General features: G+C 39.6%; 2 long non-coding RNA genes across 7 annotated transcripts; both read left to right on the top strand.

Moving 5' to 3' along the window:
* Nucleotides 1–2,124: 2,124 nt before the first annotated feature.
* LOC149989876 (uncharacterized) lies at nucleotides 2,125–12,271 on the top strand. Of its 6 annotated transcripts, XR_016502795.1 has the most exons (7): nucleotides 2,125–3,822; nucleotides 4,078–4,915; nucleotides 5,161–8,399; nucleotides 8,542–10,311; nucleotides 10,450–10,597; nucleotides 10,836–11,202; nucleotides 11,334–12,271. It is a non-coding gene; the product is annotated as an uncharacterized LOC149989876 (long non-coding RNA). The 6 variants fall into 6 exon arrangements; XR_016502796.1 differs by having other exon boundaries at nucleotides 2,125–4,894; XR_016502794.1 differs by having other exon boundaries at nucleotides 2,125–4,915.
* Nucleotides 12,272–14,960: 2,689 nt separating this feature from the next.
* Nucleotides 14,961–16,185, top strand: LOC149989875 (uncharacterized). The gene is made up of 2 exons (XR_016502787.1): nucleotides 14,961–15,242; nucleotides 15,686–16,185. It is a non-coding gene; the product is annotated as an uncharacterized LOC149989875 (long non-coding RNA).
* Nucleotides 16,186–16,644: the final 459 nt, after the last annotated feature.

The raw sequence follows: 16,644 nt of genomic DNA, 5'->3' as shown, positions 1-16,644 counted from the left end.
TTAATTTTTTCTCTGTAAATGGCACTGGCAACATTTAATGTGTAATGCCATTGTTTATGAGACCCATTACGCCATTTTTTTTTTCTGTCTCAAATTATACCGCTCATGGACAACAGAATAAATAAACTGATATTAAAAAGAAAAGAAAAGAGACTCAGCTGTCAAGCAGAGGGGATTTGATTTGGTTAGATTTAGTTAGTTAAATTAATTGTTGTTGTTGTTGGAGTGAATCTGTGGGTTGAAACTGAGAGTATTTTAAAGTTGGTTGAATTTGAAGTGGAACAGTGTTGTGCACGTTTCTGAAGGGTGCCTTTTTTTTTCTTTTGTCAAAGCTCTCTTACATCCAATTATCACTTTAATGTATGTATTATTGTGTTCTCATTTCGACATTTAATGCCATTCGTTGTTCACATTCATGCAACTTTTCAATAGTCATGATCATCAAAGGCTGTTTCTTCTGCAACTCCCAAACAGTTATTTCAAAAAATCTTACACAATCCATCATCAAAGTCTACAAATTGTATTGAATTTTTGGTTGTTTTCCTCCAATAAACTTAAGCTCATTGGATCCTAGAAAAATATATATATATATATATATATATATATTCCAAATCATGTCCTCTTATTTTCTTTTTATTTGAAGCTGCAATCATAGTTTAGTTTATCAGTGTAAGTATAACCATAGTGGACATATCATGTCTTTGGAATTACTACATGAATGAGGAATGTGATAAACCAGTCCATATTGTCTGCTACAAAAAGCATACAAGAAAGAGGAATTTGAAATATTGAGAATCAGTACCTTATAATATCATGATTGATTTAAAACATTGACCCATCAGTTACATTGTATAGATTCTAAATAGTGGCATGTCTGCATTCTAATGGTCACATTTTTAGAGATCATGAGTGGCCAATTGCAAAATTTGACAGACAAGGTTTTTTATTCATGCAGTGGGTGATTTTCAAACAACTAATAAACAGGTAGTTTTATTTTCTTGTTGCACATAGTGATTTGATCCTACACAAAACCATACTGATGGATGCTTTGATTCACACAATTAAACCCTATTAAACTCTATTAGTCATGGACTACCAGCCTCATACTGCTCTAGGCTATGATGAGGACATTCTGTGCTTGATTTTGATTAACATTTAAATGCAATTTGTGCTCACAAATGCAGTGAAAGCCCACACTGAAATGTTTTATGTTTGCCAAATTCAACAGGGTAGACTTTGCCCCTCCCTCACTAGCCAAACAATTAATCTCATAAAAGATGTGTCCAAGCCTCAACTGGTTAAGTCTTTCTGGTCAAATAAATGTTTGCTCTGTAATAGAGAAATAAATAAATATATATATATATATATATACTGACTATGTGATTGTACTTCCTCTTGAATTGATGTTTAGACCTTTAAAGAAGAATCACCAAATATTACACTTGGAAGAATGTATTTGCATGTCATTTGCATTAATATTAAAAGCTTGGATTCGTTGACCTCTTATTGGGTGTAAACTAAGGGTAATCAAGATAGTAAATTTTGTTAGCAAAATATGTTACAAATATTTATTTTAAAACCTAGCCAAAACAAAAATGGTAGACACAATGCAGGTTGCGCCACAGATTAGTCTTAATAATTTATTTATTTATTTATTTATAATTTATTTATGTTGTCCTTAGAAGTCATCTTGAATGTGTTGAATTTTTCTCTACAACAATGTAGCTATTCAACATATCACTTTGAAGCATATTCGTGGACTTACTTGTTTGCTTGCAACCAATGTTTAGTTGTTTACCTTCTTGGAAGGATCCTACCATGTCGTTCAATTAATCAATTGGTATTTGATCACACGATTCTATTCTTGTGATATTTATTTTTTAATATATATTTTTATTGCCATAGAATACATGCCACCCATCTTTGAATTGATGAGGAATCAAATAACCTTTTTAAAAAGGAAAAATTTCAAATTCCATCTTTTTTCACTTGGATATAATAGTTTATAAACATGTTTGTCTTTAGGAGGTGTATTTGTTTAGAAAGGTACAACCACGAATTCAAAGATTATAAACAGGGCGTCCAACCGGAATTCAAAAATCCATCAAAAAATTAGTAAATAAATAAAATATTCTGATGTTGATAAAATACTTTATTTATGTAGTGTACAGAAGTGTAGGGTTAATAACAGAAAAACGTTTATTTTAAGTGTAATTTAATCACTTCCTTGAAAAACCTTAAATTCCACGAAAGTGATTAAATTTGGAAACAGGAATTCACAAAAATAAATAAATAAATAAATAAATAAATGGCAGGAAATGGATCCAGTTGAACGACTAGAAACGATCCCAGCCTCACACTGGCTTTTCAACAGCGGCGAAGATCGTCTCTGAAGGGACGGTGCAGATCCCCTAATAAACGGAAGGCTCAGATTCGCTCCAATGGACGGGCAAGATTCCTCAAAATCGGACGTTGGATAATGGTTCATCGGTTACGGGCAACTTCGGAATGAATGAAGAAGTACAGGGTTTCGGACTCATGCGAGACGTGCCCCGTTCACACCGCAATGGGGGGGCTCCACAGTGCAAAAAGGACCGCGCCTGATTGACGACGACTAGCCGAGGTCGACCGATTTGCAGCAGCACCAGGACGAGAAGGTGCGATCGAACGAGGGATCGAAGGTGGGGATTGAGATCCGTGGCGACAGAGGAGCAAAGAGAAGAATCGGAATTGTGGAAGAGGAGGAGCGCAAGCGGGTGAGGTGATGATCGTCACTTGCCGGCTCAAGCCTATCAACAACACACCGAGCTCCGACATGCTGCTGCTGGCCCGTCCACATCCCTGGGAATTGAAAGGAATTGTTTCGCTGTTCATTCCGGCAGCTGTGACTGAAAGTTGAAGAACTAATCCGTCTGCTGCTGATTCCCTCACCGCTCCACGATCTAAGGATTCGACTTCATCAGGAGTTCTACAGTGGTTGCCATGTTCGCTTCTGGATTTCCAATACGATTGTAAGGCCAAACGTCCCAGGGTTTTGCGAAGTGGGTGGGGAGGGAGACGATCGAATCTGCTAGAATTGGTAGCGCCTTTTCCTTACCACGCACAGTCGAGCGGGGAGGAGCGCGTGCGGGATCATGGGGGCTCGAGCCGATGGTGAGAAATGGGGAGGTAGGAACGGGTCCACGTTCGCGTTAGAACATTTTCGGGCTCTCCATGTAAAGATTGATTCTCACTATCAATAGTGTTGGTCGCTGGTATGCGGCGCTTCGGCTTGACTGAGTGTGGTCTGGTAAAACAACCGTGGTGAACAGTGTGAATAAGGGGAACGAATCGTTTCTGCAGATTGTGCCATGGCTCGATCCACAGCACTCGGATCTCATGGGGTGCAGCTGCCTTCGCAATTTAGGTTGTTTAGTGATTCAGCCAGGCAGATCGTAATTGCCATCCCCTTGTGGAAGTGTTGAAATTAACCTAATTCGTTTCTTTCGGTCGCGATGAATCGTTTCCGAATGCTCTTGGCTAAATTCCGCTCCTGCCCCCTCGGCCGCAGCTACACTTCCGGCTCCCGAAGGATCAGATGCGGCATCTAGTGTTGGATGATCTGGCGAGGTCTCCGTTTCCGTGGAATCACCACCATGGCGTCTTTATTCCAACAAATTCCAACTCCACCATGTCAACTTGGAGTTTCTGTACCGTAAAAAGTAATTATCCCTTGAAGAGGGTGCAGGCCGTCTGTTTCAATCAGATCATCTCCAATGAATTCAAGGAGACCAACCAGACAGTTCGCCGCAGCGATGATCTGCTTAGCCCCTGGATACCAAGGTTCCACTCCGAGATTTTTTCCGAGGCTTAGGCTCTGCGTTGTCTCATAAATATAAACAGTTAACAATCTCCAGATTCGAGCTTAAAGTTACCACATTAACCTCTAAAACTCATCAACCTTGGTTCTCGTTGCCATATTTTTTCTGTTGCAAGTATAATGGTCATGTCCACGTTGAACGACACCATAATAACACAGAAGTTTTTGAGTTGTTTTCTAATAAACATATGAACAGTACTAACTTTGCCCCGTAACAGTGTCACGACGATCGAAATGGGAGCCATCATGGGCACCTGCGTGGACGACCATCAACCATTGGATCGATACTAGCATCTGCGCCTTCATGGATCTTAAAGTCACAAATTCCTCTGCAGTTCTCATTACTAACATCCCATACTACTAGCTATACATACATACATATAGTCCACTATGTGCACGAGATGTAAAAGCAGTGGCGGCAAATGCTGCTTTTTAACACATTGTGAGCTCAGAATGGTTCCAAAATGCCCTCGGACCGATTCAATGCCGCCTATCAAGACCTTCCAGCAACAGGTCCGAAGCCCCTCCATGACATTAGCCCAGTATACTTTGCCTAATCTTAATTTACCAACCTAAAACTGTGTTTTAAGTGAGAATAGACGAATAAACCACACTGTCGTAGTCAGATATTAGTTATGAACATGGAATTGGTTTAGGGACGTGCTCCGATTAGCGAGGACTACGTTCCTTCTATTAACAACAGCACTAATACCTTCTACCAACAACAGTTGCAGTGTGTATCTGTTCCAATTTCGAAGTTGATGCAGTCGTCCAGCTTTCACTACACCATGAGTTTCAATGCAGACGTTAAGATTGTGTTATGTCTTGTTTAGTTTTGGAAATTAGCATCTGGCATAGCTCTCTTATTTGATTGGATTTGTTTTTGACAAGTGTTTTGATTTCGTGTGCGGCATATAACTTTAACCCTTTGTATTGAGCTAAAATTAACAGAATGTTCAATTAAACCTGGAATGTTTTGGTTTAATGCTCATACATGGTGATGCATGAAATCGTGCTCTCCAACCACTTGCACAGGTTTGCCAACCACTTGCACAGGTTTGCCAACCACTTCGTGTTTAAAAAACATCTAAATAAAGAAAATTCCTTCATGATTTAGGGTTCAGGATTCAGGTTTTTAAAGTTTTTTATTTTTTATTTTTATTTTTTTAGCTATATTTTTATGACTCGACTAACCATTGCAATAATTGTGCTACACTACACAATTATTGCTACAGAAAAAAAAAAAGAGAAAGAGCTTAAAAACTTTGACAACCTAAAAAGAATTGCTTGTCCTCCTGCAGAACGAGAGCGAGCACTGGCACTGCCAACGCAGCCCTAGGAATACCCGGAGCCTTGAGATGAGGTTAACGGTTGTCAAATTGCGGGAAGGCAGCGCCAAGGAGCAGGATTTACAACGCCCATGGGATCTCGCGGTGTCCAAATTGAGGTGGGATTCCAATGTGCTGGTTGCTTGCAATCGACGCCCATAGATTAGGTTTACTTCTGTTACCAGGAAATTTTAGCCACAAACGAACTACCCGATTTGGTGGGAGAATTTTGGGCCGACAATGATATACCCAACGACGACTGTAATCTCGAAAGAAATGCAAAAGAAAAAAGCTAAGAGGCAATATTCGCCGCGAAAATGGTGGGTCGTTGGATCCGTGAATCCTGCGATGCGTGACAGCAACAGGGAATTTTCCTTATCGAGAATGCTCTGATCGCGTAATATTCAGAAACGGAGAAACGTTCGGAGCAGATTCCACCACGTGGGTCCACCACTTGCAATTCATACGTGCAATTCCTGGGCGAAATCCCCCGGACTAGTGCCTCGAACTTGAACGTGCTGGCAGTGAATCTGAGTTACCTAAATAAGAATTTCAGATACTCTTCGTGAAGGCATAATTTTTCATGGTATCTGCGGATGAGGAGATTGCGACCTGCATTTCTCCAGAGACCAGCACACTTTGAATGCCATCAAGCTGGAGTGCTGTGGTCCTGGATGCTGCAAGGTCGTTCAACACGGTTTTGACAGGTTCGTTAGTTAAGCTCACAGTAATATACCCTAACGTAGGTACCCGCAGCATCGTCGCCAATCTCCTTTGTAAGTACCCGAGGCTGGATATTCTCAACATAAACAGACACTAGCGAAGGCAAATCGAAGCATATATTATTCCGATTGCTGTGAATCATGGCGTGCATTAGACGGCACCTGGGAACGATGTGAAGCTGGGGAATACTGCCAGTCGGTGCTATCATTCTGCTTCGTCGTTTTGGGTTGCGTGCTGGAGCTGAATAAGGGGCGAAATTCCAGGGGAGAGGAGGGGAAAGGCATCAATTGTATGATTCGATAGAAGTTTCCTGCTTCGGCGTCGGTTGACGTGTCATTCTGGCAGCGTGACAATCGAGCTCCCCGAATATTGCACATGGTTTATTATGCTACCCTAAATCATGGGAGTAGATTCTGTGCTTTTTTTTTTCTTTTTTTTTTCTAATTGACTAGGGAAGAAAAAACGGGCCACGCAGGAGGACCCCACTTTGATATTAAGTCCAAAATGTGAAGACTCCGCTTGTGCTTTCTCATCACTCTTCTTCGCTACCAAATGGATGCCATCCAGGTGGTTTTCTTTTTCAATAAGAGAGGGGCCCGATCCGTGACTTCCTTTGCCGGCGGAGGTGAGACCATGCTAAGAAGCCCGAAATGAAAAATGCTCTTGAACAATTCTTTTGAAAATCCAGAAGTACTGAGGCATCTTGTTGTGTGATGCTTGCGCTTACGCTGCTTAGCGAATCCGCCACGAAAGAGCTCAAACGAGTGGTTTGAACGTGTCGTCTGTGAATGACTCACTGGAGAACCGGGAGACGTTTCGTTATTTTGTTATTTTGTGTGTTACTAGCGACCAAATGTTGCTCAGCAGGAGGAGATTAACACTGCGAATCCGCATCATAGCACCAGTAAAATTGATTGGGATTGAACCAAAGCTTGAACTCAGCACCCCAACAACTCGAATCAATGTGGCTTGTACAATGCCGATCCGTGACAGCGCTCAGCAGCCTCGTCGCCTCTGATCTCATCTAGCTCGCCGGCAAAGTAACGTGGACAGATGACAGAGGAAGAGGAAGAGTTCATAACTGGGAGATGCGGAATCGCTCCATACATTGGTTGCTTACACTTCTTCGGTGCGACCCATCATTATGATTCAAACGTATTGTCCACGATTCCGGATGAAAAAGTCTTGGCAAAAGCAGACCTAGCCAGCGGGAAAAAGGACAGATAGCAGGGGGTTGAATCAATCAAGCGTTTCGAACATTGCAACACACCCTTGAAAGTGAAGTAGATGACCGAGAGTGCGGACCTCCAGTCACACATGCGGTGACAATTTGATACGGGGGGTGTGATGGAATAGGTGGCGGTAATTCAGGTGCCGTAAAAAAATGAAAAATGAGTTCCAATCCTTAGGCTCCCCAGATGTGTGTCAACTCCAATGATGATACTGATAACAGGAACTCAACGATCTGACTCGGCAACATCGATGAGGAATGCGTCAAGATTGGCTGCACCTGGATGGTGATGATGTCAAAGACGGCCGAATTACAATTACTTACCCAACCGAGACACAGCAACGAGACGAAGGAAATGCGAAAGCATGCAGAGCTCCCCGAGATAGAAAGGTGCTCCTCCGCAAGTGCTGCCAAATACTTCTTCTCGCGTCTCATTGCCATGAGGAGGCCGCAATATTACAACCTACCCATCCCTCTTCCCGAGCTTTCCTCCAGCCCCGAAATTGTCAAAGATACTTACCTCCAGTCTTGAGTCCAGATTATCTCTGCCGGCGTGCATTTATCCTCCATAAGCGTCGCATCCGTTTGTGTTTATGTTTTTTTCCAGCAGGAATTCATCAGCATTGTGTTCGTTTTCTTTTGTCTCTTCGGTGTCATGATAGGGCAGCAGTAGAAATGTTGGAATGTGGGAAGCGAAGAGTGTCAGACTGGCATCCAAAATGGCGCCCCTAACGCAGAGCCCTTTGTGGTGGCAATCCTGATAACTTTGAAGGAAAAACACAACCATTCATCACAAAGGAGAGGGATCATTCCTGCAGTTTACTGTCACCCCCCGCATGGGTGTGCGTCGCAGTGGTAGATTTCACACATGTGGTCATTGTCTCCTCCACATTCTTGTTCCCACCCTCTTGTCCCAACTGTGAAGCAGCAACACCAGGGGATGCTCATTGCTGTGCGCAAGCTGCCAACGACTTCATTGAAGGCGGGTTTCAGGAAAGCCATAAAAAATGCGGGGTGTGGTGCGGTGGGCCCATGCAACTGGTGATGACTAGCACTGTGATGCATGCGCAAATTGGGTAGAGAATTATTTTACAGCAGCAGGAATCAAGTGGAATCGCAGGGTACAAATGCTGCGGAGGCTCTGTGGTAAACGTGGTACTCGAGAGCATGCCCACTCAATCCCTCACTTGCCAGTAGGTGTAATCTTGCGATTACTGTTCAGATTTTTGCCGGTGTGGAAAGCGTGTACTTCATGCAGGTGCTGTTGTCACTCTTCTTCTTCCTCTTCTTCTTCTTCTTCTTCTTATTTGAAACTTTGTTTATTTTAATTTGAGTTCTCTGTACCTGGTCAATCGACATCTAGCATCTTATCTAAACAAGTGCAAGGAATTGGGCACCAGATTCCAGGGAGAAAGCTAACTTTGAAAGGAACCTCAGTTTAAGTTTCTCATGGGGAAGTTACTCGTCGCAGCTTGTAAGTTACTGACGACAATGACGGTGGGCAAACGGACTCTTTCAATTACCATGTGTTGGAGGACAATTATGAACAAGTTTTTACAGACGGAATGTTACATAGGAGAAGACTGACGGTGTTCGGTCCGTGCTCTACAATTTCTACACGCCTTAACGTAGTACATGGACAACGAGGTTGGTAGTGGTGGTGATTTTGATTCAGGATTAGCGCTCAAAGTGGAGCTGCACAGAGGCTGATTAGTCAAAGAACGCATATGATTCCTTTAAACCAGCCTGTGAGGGCAAGTGGTGGAAATCCGGCCATCATACATATCTGGAAAGGATCCAGGATGCGAAGAGGCGCGAAGGATCCTCAAAAGCATCGCCTGGTCGTCGCATAAATATAATTGCCAGAAAATTATTTACACTTTTTCGACCCAGCAAAAGCAGCATCAAAAGAAGGTTGTTATCAGAATCACGAAGATAAGGAGGTGGCAGTTATTTCTGTTGTGACAATAGTAAAGGCGGAGCGAATCCTGGCGGAGCTGGGGCGCTAGAACATTCTCATCTACGCCTCGGCTGGCTCCCCGATTTCAGCCCCCCTCTCTTTTTCTTTCCCCTCCCAATTATTTCATGCAAACTTACTGTGGCCGTAATAATCACCGAACTTCGCACCTCTATTGTCCAAATCGGTCCCCTCCGCTCTCTTCTTGTTGATTCAAACAATAATATTTATTAAAAAACCCAAAGTAATCTAAAGAAAGATTCTCCCTTGCTTTATATTGAACAGCATGAGGACACCATCATGGACAACACCGCAATCAACGCTTCTAATCTCTGGACTCCCCTGTACATTGATTGACTTGTCCTGCACGTTGTTAATCGGCTCGACATTACCCACGCTGCTTAACAACCAATCTCTTCCACTTCCTAGGAATATCTTGCTATTACAGGAAACGCAGAATCACTCCACATGTGGATGGTATCAAAAACTAACGTGTAGAGTAGCTTTTTCAGAACACTTCAAGGAGACAAAGCGCGAAGTGCTTACATGACGATGTTAGGGGAATATAAAAATACAATAGTTAATGAGACGTCTCTCTCTGAACTGAACTGAAAACAGTTCATAGCATTGACCAAACCCTATATTCTCCAAACTAGAAAGCCAGAATTGCTGATACCAAAGCAGTGGGTAACTTTCCAACGTATTTCTAAATATTCTAATAACAAAAGTCCTTTCCACCGGGACTGCGGAATGGGAGGACAATTTATGAGATGCAAGCAGGGGCCCCACATCGTCTCCCATTCCTCTGGTGACTAGAACGAGCTTCACCCTGACGTGCGAGAGTGAGAGAGCGAGATAGAGAGAAAAGAAAGACCCCGTGGGGTTTCTCATGAAACAAGCTCGAAGGAGCAAGACGATGATAACAATAATTTTCTACCGCAAAATTAAAATCGACATCATAATGGCGGAGCATCATGAGGTTGTGCTGCAGAAGTACTTTATGACGCCAAGTGACTGCTTCGACTCCACGTGGAGAAGGGCGGGAGAGGGAGTATGATATATATATTTATTGGACGACAAGATCGGCTGCAATCTTGGTTTCTTGACGATTGGTTTGGACGCGGCAGTCGGCTTGTCAGAAGAATCACGCAGGGCTGCACAACAACGCACAGTTTCCACACAGTTATTTGATTTTCTACATGCCGGTTTGTGGGTGCGCTGCTTCTCCTCACACCTGCAACCACTTCCTCACAACCTTCCAGAACTTTTCTCTTTATTCATATATATGTATATATATATATATAAATAAGCTTTGTTTATTTTTTATTTTTGTGTGTTGTATAAGTTTCAGCTCCCAGTTCTTTACAGCTGGAAGCGGTCACTAGGTCACTTACTGCGGAGATTAGTGCTTGGTGAGCATGATTGTTCGACTGTGGCATACTGGGAGGGCGTTCTTCCTACGACACATGCTCTGGGGGTACCAGCAATGGAATCGTATGGTAAATATCCTTTTTTAATTTAATGTAATTTAATTGAATTAAGATGTGTTTGTAGGTGTGAACTCCATGATTTAGCTTGGATTTCGACTCTCTAGCCCCACAAACAGTGATATACGCTGCATCGGTGGTTGTTGGTATCCTCCTTTGATTCAGTGTCTCCTCGAGTTCCATCTCATGTGTGTGCTAATTGGTCAAATCCCTAATTTGATGGGTCCACATTATTGCCATAAAATAACAGGGAAATGTAAGCAGGGTTTAGTGCAGCAGCGTTAGCACTGAATGAGTTGCGACGTGCCATGCCAGATTGTATGGCTCCTGTGTTTACATCCCCCCTCGGGGAGACATGCTTTTTTTCTTTCCACAAAGGAATCTCCAGCAAGGTCGCAATGGTCGTCCGAGTCGGACGCTGACATCTGCGGACGAAACTGCTGGACTTATTCAATCTGCACCAGCTGAACCAAAAGAATCACATACCCCCCTCCCCAATTAAAATAACCAAGCTGTGAAGGCAGCATGCAGCAGCAGCAGCATCACCAAACGCAAGCAGGATCCTCTCAGCTACCCCTCCCGGGAACGATGCGATTCTCTGGGTGACGATAATGACGGTACAGCTTTTTCTTTCTTTCTTTCTTCTTTTCACCCCCCACCGTCAAGATCAGAGCGCATCTTTCTCATCGAGCTCATAACGCACAGCATGCATTGTAACTCTTCCCAATGCGTTGCGTTTCTGTGGCAGCGCATGATAAAAAAAAAACTAACGCCAATCTGCGCCGACTATGACGACTTCCGCTGCCAAGACCACTCCTAGCAACAACAACAAAATTCCTCCATAAACACTGATATAACAGTTCCAACGCAACGCGATTCTCAACTCGTCTGGACCCGTACCAGAGGTCTCCATCTCCAAATCGTGAAACCCAAAAGTCGCAAAATGTTGGATCTGGCGATCACAAGTCGCTGGCATCAAGTCAAATCCCGTACCAGTTCGTCAGCTTTTGATCTCGGTGTCCATGGAACTACTCTCTTCACCCTTCTTAAATAAAATTACTCCCCACTTTGGATGTCACTGCAATATAATTCTACTGATGCGTGCAGTGAGATGTGAGAGTTTGCAGTGTATAAAGATTCGATCAGCAATTTTTTTTTTCCTATTCCTCAATGGCGATCCATCATCGAAGGCATATCGATGTGGTTGCAGATGTGCACATCGACAAGTCTAGACAATGTCTACAAGTCGTATCACCCTCGGGAGCTTGTGTGCACCATTTTCCTTAATTGTTTTTGTGTGTAGGAGTTTGATTATCTCGGTGATGTGTATGGTTTTTTAAGCAATCTGTCACTGATTTTGAATACCCAGTTTGTCAGGCTTTGGTGATCTTGTTGTGAAGGTAACACCCACGTATGCCAAGAAGTTCAGATGGGTGATTCAATACTACTACAGTGTTTTCGAGTGAAAATAAAATACTGGGATACATACAAAATGAACAGTTGTAGATTCAGGTATGATTTTTTTTGCTGTTTGGATTCAGATATGCTTTTACTGTTTTTGTTTTTTATGAAATTTATTAGGATTGTACTGTTAGCGAGCTTCGACTTGAGTGAAAGAATAGCACATGGAATTAGAAGACTGTGAAGGAATAAAGCAATCAACTTTGGAAATGCAATTGTTGTGTTTCATTGATTGTCCATTTGATTTTCTTAGGTTCGGGCTTCATACAAGAATTTATATATATATATATATATATATATAATACATACCATGTATTTAGATTTAAAATTTAAAGTGTCTAATATTACTGAGAAGATTAAAATTTACAATTGGTAATCAACACTTATCTGTCTTTGAAAATACTAATGTAAATGTCTATTTTTATTAATTTTAATTTTATAAAATGTTTAATTAATTTATTTGTTGTAATTTTATTTATTTTAAATATGTATAAAATATATAAAATGTATGTATTTTTATTTTTGGTTTGGTTTATTTCTTATAAAAACACACACACACACACACACACACACACACATATATATATATATATATATATATATATATATACATGAATTTTTATTAATTTAAAAAATAATTGTAAGAAATGTTATTCACATTGATATTAACAAATTTGATTGATTTTTGAAAAGTATTATTTATTTAAAAAAATCCAATAAATCCAATAAATCCAATAAATAAATGATGTGTGTACATATACATAATAAAATGTAGTGGTGTTTGTTGTTATGCATCCATTCATTCAGTGACCAGTAAAATAAAATAATATATTTTTAAAATTAGATTACACATTTTTAACACCATTAATGTTAATGTCATGTTTATAGATTATGACTACTTTTTGATGGTGTTAATGTTATTGCCAACTATTGATGTAGACATTGTTACTAATGTAGGCTTGAATGTTGATGTTATTGATTATTATTGAGCATGTCATAAGTTATGATAAATCACAATTCGAAAAACTTAGTTAACAATTAATTTTTTTTGAAAATTATATAAAAATAATTAAATTACTAATGAAAGTGATATTCACACATTTACAATAAATAAAAATAATATATTATATATACGACTAATTTTGAAAATATAATATTAATCCAGAACTTTAAAATATTTTGGATTATTTACTAAACATAAATTCTTAATAATAAGTTCTATTATAAATTCAATAATGTTTTTATAACATATTACTTCCAAAGTAGAGCAAGGGACCCCAATGTTAGCATGTATATATGTATGTATATGTAATTTGTTTTTCTACATACATAATAATTGATATTATATTAAACTTGTTTATTTAATAATAATTTTAAAAATAAACTTTTCGACATCTTAAATTTTAATATTCTATGCATGTATGCATATTTTTCTTGATAAAAATTTGTTAAACACTTATTTACATATATTCAGTTTATTTAAATGCTTAATAAATATATGCTCGAGTTGTATATATTAGAAAATTCGTAAATAATTGAAACAAACTTAATTTATTTCCAACTTAAGTAAACTATTGTTTATTTTTCTACCACTCTGTAGTCCAAAAATCTCTGTAGTGTTCTTTGTAAAAATGTGCACATCGAACATTTTCAAATACTGTTCCCGTTATAAATTTTAAGAAGTGATAGAAAATGGTGTATACTTCAATTACATGAGATGACCTTTCCATAAAGTTATTACTTCACAACAACAATATTACAAATGTTTATGTGAATAGTTTCATGAAAGGCAACAAAATTTCAAGTACTTGAAGAACTATTCACCCTACTTCACTTAAAGTTTCAACATAAACCATCTTTTCCAACTCTTTTAGCATTTACAAAAGAAAAATTCCAACTCTATCTCTCGAAATGTTTATTTACATTTTAGCTGTTAAATTTAACAACATTCTACCTACATTCTTGCATAAGAAATAAGCAATAATAAAAAAAATACATAATATATTAAACCACGAGCACGATTTTTTATTTCATTTTTACCATTATTATCACCATTTTCAAACCAGTAGACAGTCTAGAGATTGGCTCCATATCAGACGAGCATGATGAGAGAGCATCGACGCAACCGCATCGGAAACAACGACGGCAATTCAAATATTTGAAATGGCTGGGGTACATTTCCAAGGCAGGCAATCTCGTGGAAGCGGATGCGAGGCGCGGCGCCCGTCGGCGAGAATTGAGGGAGCGGGGGGGATTCGAGAGAGAGAGAGAGAGAGCGGTGCGAGAGATGCGAGAGAGTTGTGGGGATCAAATCGAGCATGACTTCTTCGTCCAAACCCACCATCGCGGCCGCCTCTGATCGTGTGGGTCATTGCAGCGTATCTTGTGCGCATTGAAGGAACTTGTGTGTTGATGTGTATGTGTGTGTGTGTGTGTGTGTTGTTGTTGTTGTTGCTGCTGCTATTGCTTGGAATCAATGAAGACAAGGGGCTTTGTGCGGGCCACGAGCATCGCTCAACTACCCATGTCGCTCGCATTTAGTATCCCAGCTCTAGGGGTCTGAATCCAGAGATGCTGATGCTGTAGCTACCCCTCAGCTCATTATTTTGCTGATGGGCGTGAGTCGTGTGGCGAGCGTGATTTCTCGGGGTTGAAGAGAATATCTCTGGGGCAGATCAGGCACGTGGAGTCAGAGGGTGGAGGAGTTGGTGAATCCTTATGTACTTCGGGCATGCTGTTCACCGCAGTACTAATGCCTCTTTCCTCCTTCCTTCGCTCTCTCCATTCGCTTTCCCCATCTTTGTTCGTTCATATGTTAATCTCCTGTAAGTGTTTAGTTTAGCGTGTCTTCCTGCCTGCTTCTGATGTTATTTGAGTGCTTTGTTTTGCGACGATGGTTGTGGCAGGATTTTTTTTTTTTTTTTTTTTTTTTTTCCTGCCTTGTCCAACGACTGGGTGTGATTGAGAAATTTTGTTTTGCTAGGGTGCATGCATGCAATCCCCGAGCGTGAGTATGCATGGCACTGTGCTCAAGCAATTATTGCCTCGAGGTTGTGTTTACTGCAGCATTTGTATGCTGGAGTGTCATTCTAAGTCCGGTGCGTTCTCCCATTAATCCCCCGCCGAAGTGTCACAGATTGTAGATTCGTGAGCAAAATATTGGCGAAATGCATATAACCTAATGCAGAATCCGCTGGTAATTTTCAGACGACGTTGTGTTTTTATGCGTTGTTTTAAACTTGATCGCTTCTGAGGTATGGTTTTACGTGAGCTGCTTGAAGGTCCAACGTTGAGGTCATGGCAACGCCCTCTTTTGCTCCTCAGCAGCAATCCCATTTCCATCGACCCGGTTTTAAACATTGATTCTCCTGTACTTTGATTTTGCTCCTTGCGAAGCTCCTTTCAAACCGATTCTCGCAATGTGGCCATTCTGGTTTCCTCCTTTGCAGTTTTCTCTTTACTATTTTCTTTAAAATGAAGCTCTTGCAGTACGAGGGTTGTGTATCAAAGATGACTTTTTGATGCTTGGAATTCTTTAAACAATTTAATTGTATCATTTGGGCAAGTCAAGACATTTGTTTGGTGGTTTTGAGCATCATTATTTTTGCAGTAAGTGAATTATGTTTCTTTTTGTTGCAGGATACCTTATTAATGAATTCAATGTCAGAGTTTTTATGCACATGCGAAATAAAACCATATTGATTCAATCAATTCAGAATTAAAAAAGTGTAGAATAGATATACTTCATCCACCATATGGAGTAGCATAGATAATAAGAAAAAATAAAATAAATTTTACAATTTAAAGAGGAAATATACTTTGTAAAGCCTTCTTTGAATATTCAGTGTTAAAAGCCGTTTAATATTATGGCACATATGATAATTTTTAAGAAACCTTTGTGTTATAAAAATGCTTATAAGTTCTTATAATCCACTTGTGATCTTCAACTTTATTATATTATGACCTGTAACATATGCCGCAATGAAGATGTTTAAAAATTAATGTCTCCTAAAAATTAACGTGTTGATCATAATTAGTTGATTATAATCTCTACTAATAAAGATTATAATCTGTATTATCATATCTTGTAAAATAGGAACATTTGTAGATATCTTTGATGCATAAATTATGGATACAAACGCATTGGTACATTCGAAAGATGTTGAAATATTTATTATTAGTACACTGTCCAAGAAAACCATTTCTTTGTTTTTCAAGTTGTAATATTTGAGAATTAAATAGATTATTGGTTTTCCTTTGTGAAAGTATATGAAATGTATTTTATTTTGTATTATCAAATATGTAGAATACAGACATAAACTGTATTTCTATCAACTAGTTGAAATCCAAAATTTTGCAGTAACTGTGTAATATTTCATGTTTATTATTGTGTTTTAATATTTATTTACTGTCATAATTTATATTTGATGTTTCTGTAAAGCAGTTAGTTTTGTCCTTTTTATTGATGTAAAGTGATAGTAAAGATAACATGTGATCAACTACAAATTAAGTTAATATATTATATAAGCATTTTTTTTTTTTTTTTTTTTTTTTTAATGTAAATAGTGAAACAAGAATTGGTTGTAATAAAATAGGTC

The sequence above is a fragment of the Physcomitrium patens genome, chromosome 1, assembly GCF_059467195.1.
Source record: "Physcomitrium patens ecotype Gransden chromosome 1, ASM5946719v1, whole genome shotgun sequence".
Classification (NCBI taxonomy): Eukaryota; Viridiplantae; Streptophyta; class Bryopsida; order Funariales; family Funariaceae; genus Physcomitrium; species Physcomitrium patens.
This window is presented reverse-complemented; position numbering and strand designations above follow the sequence as displayed.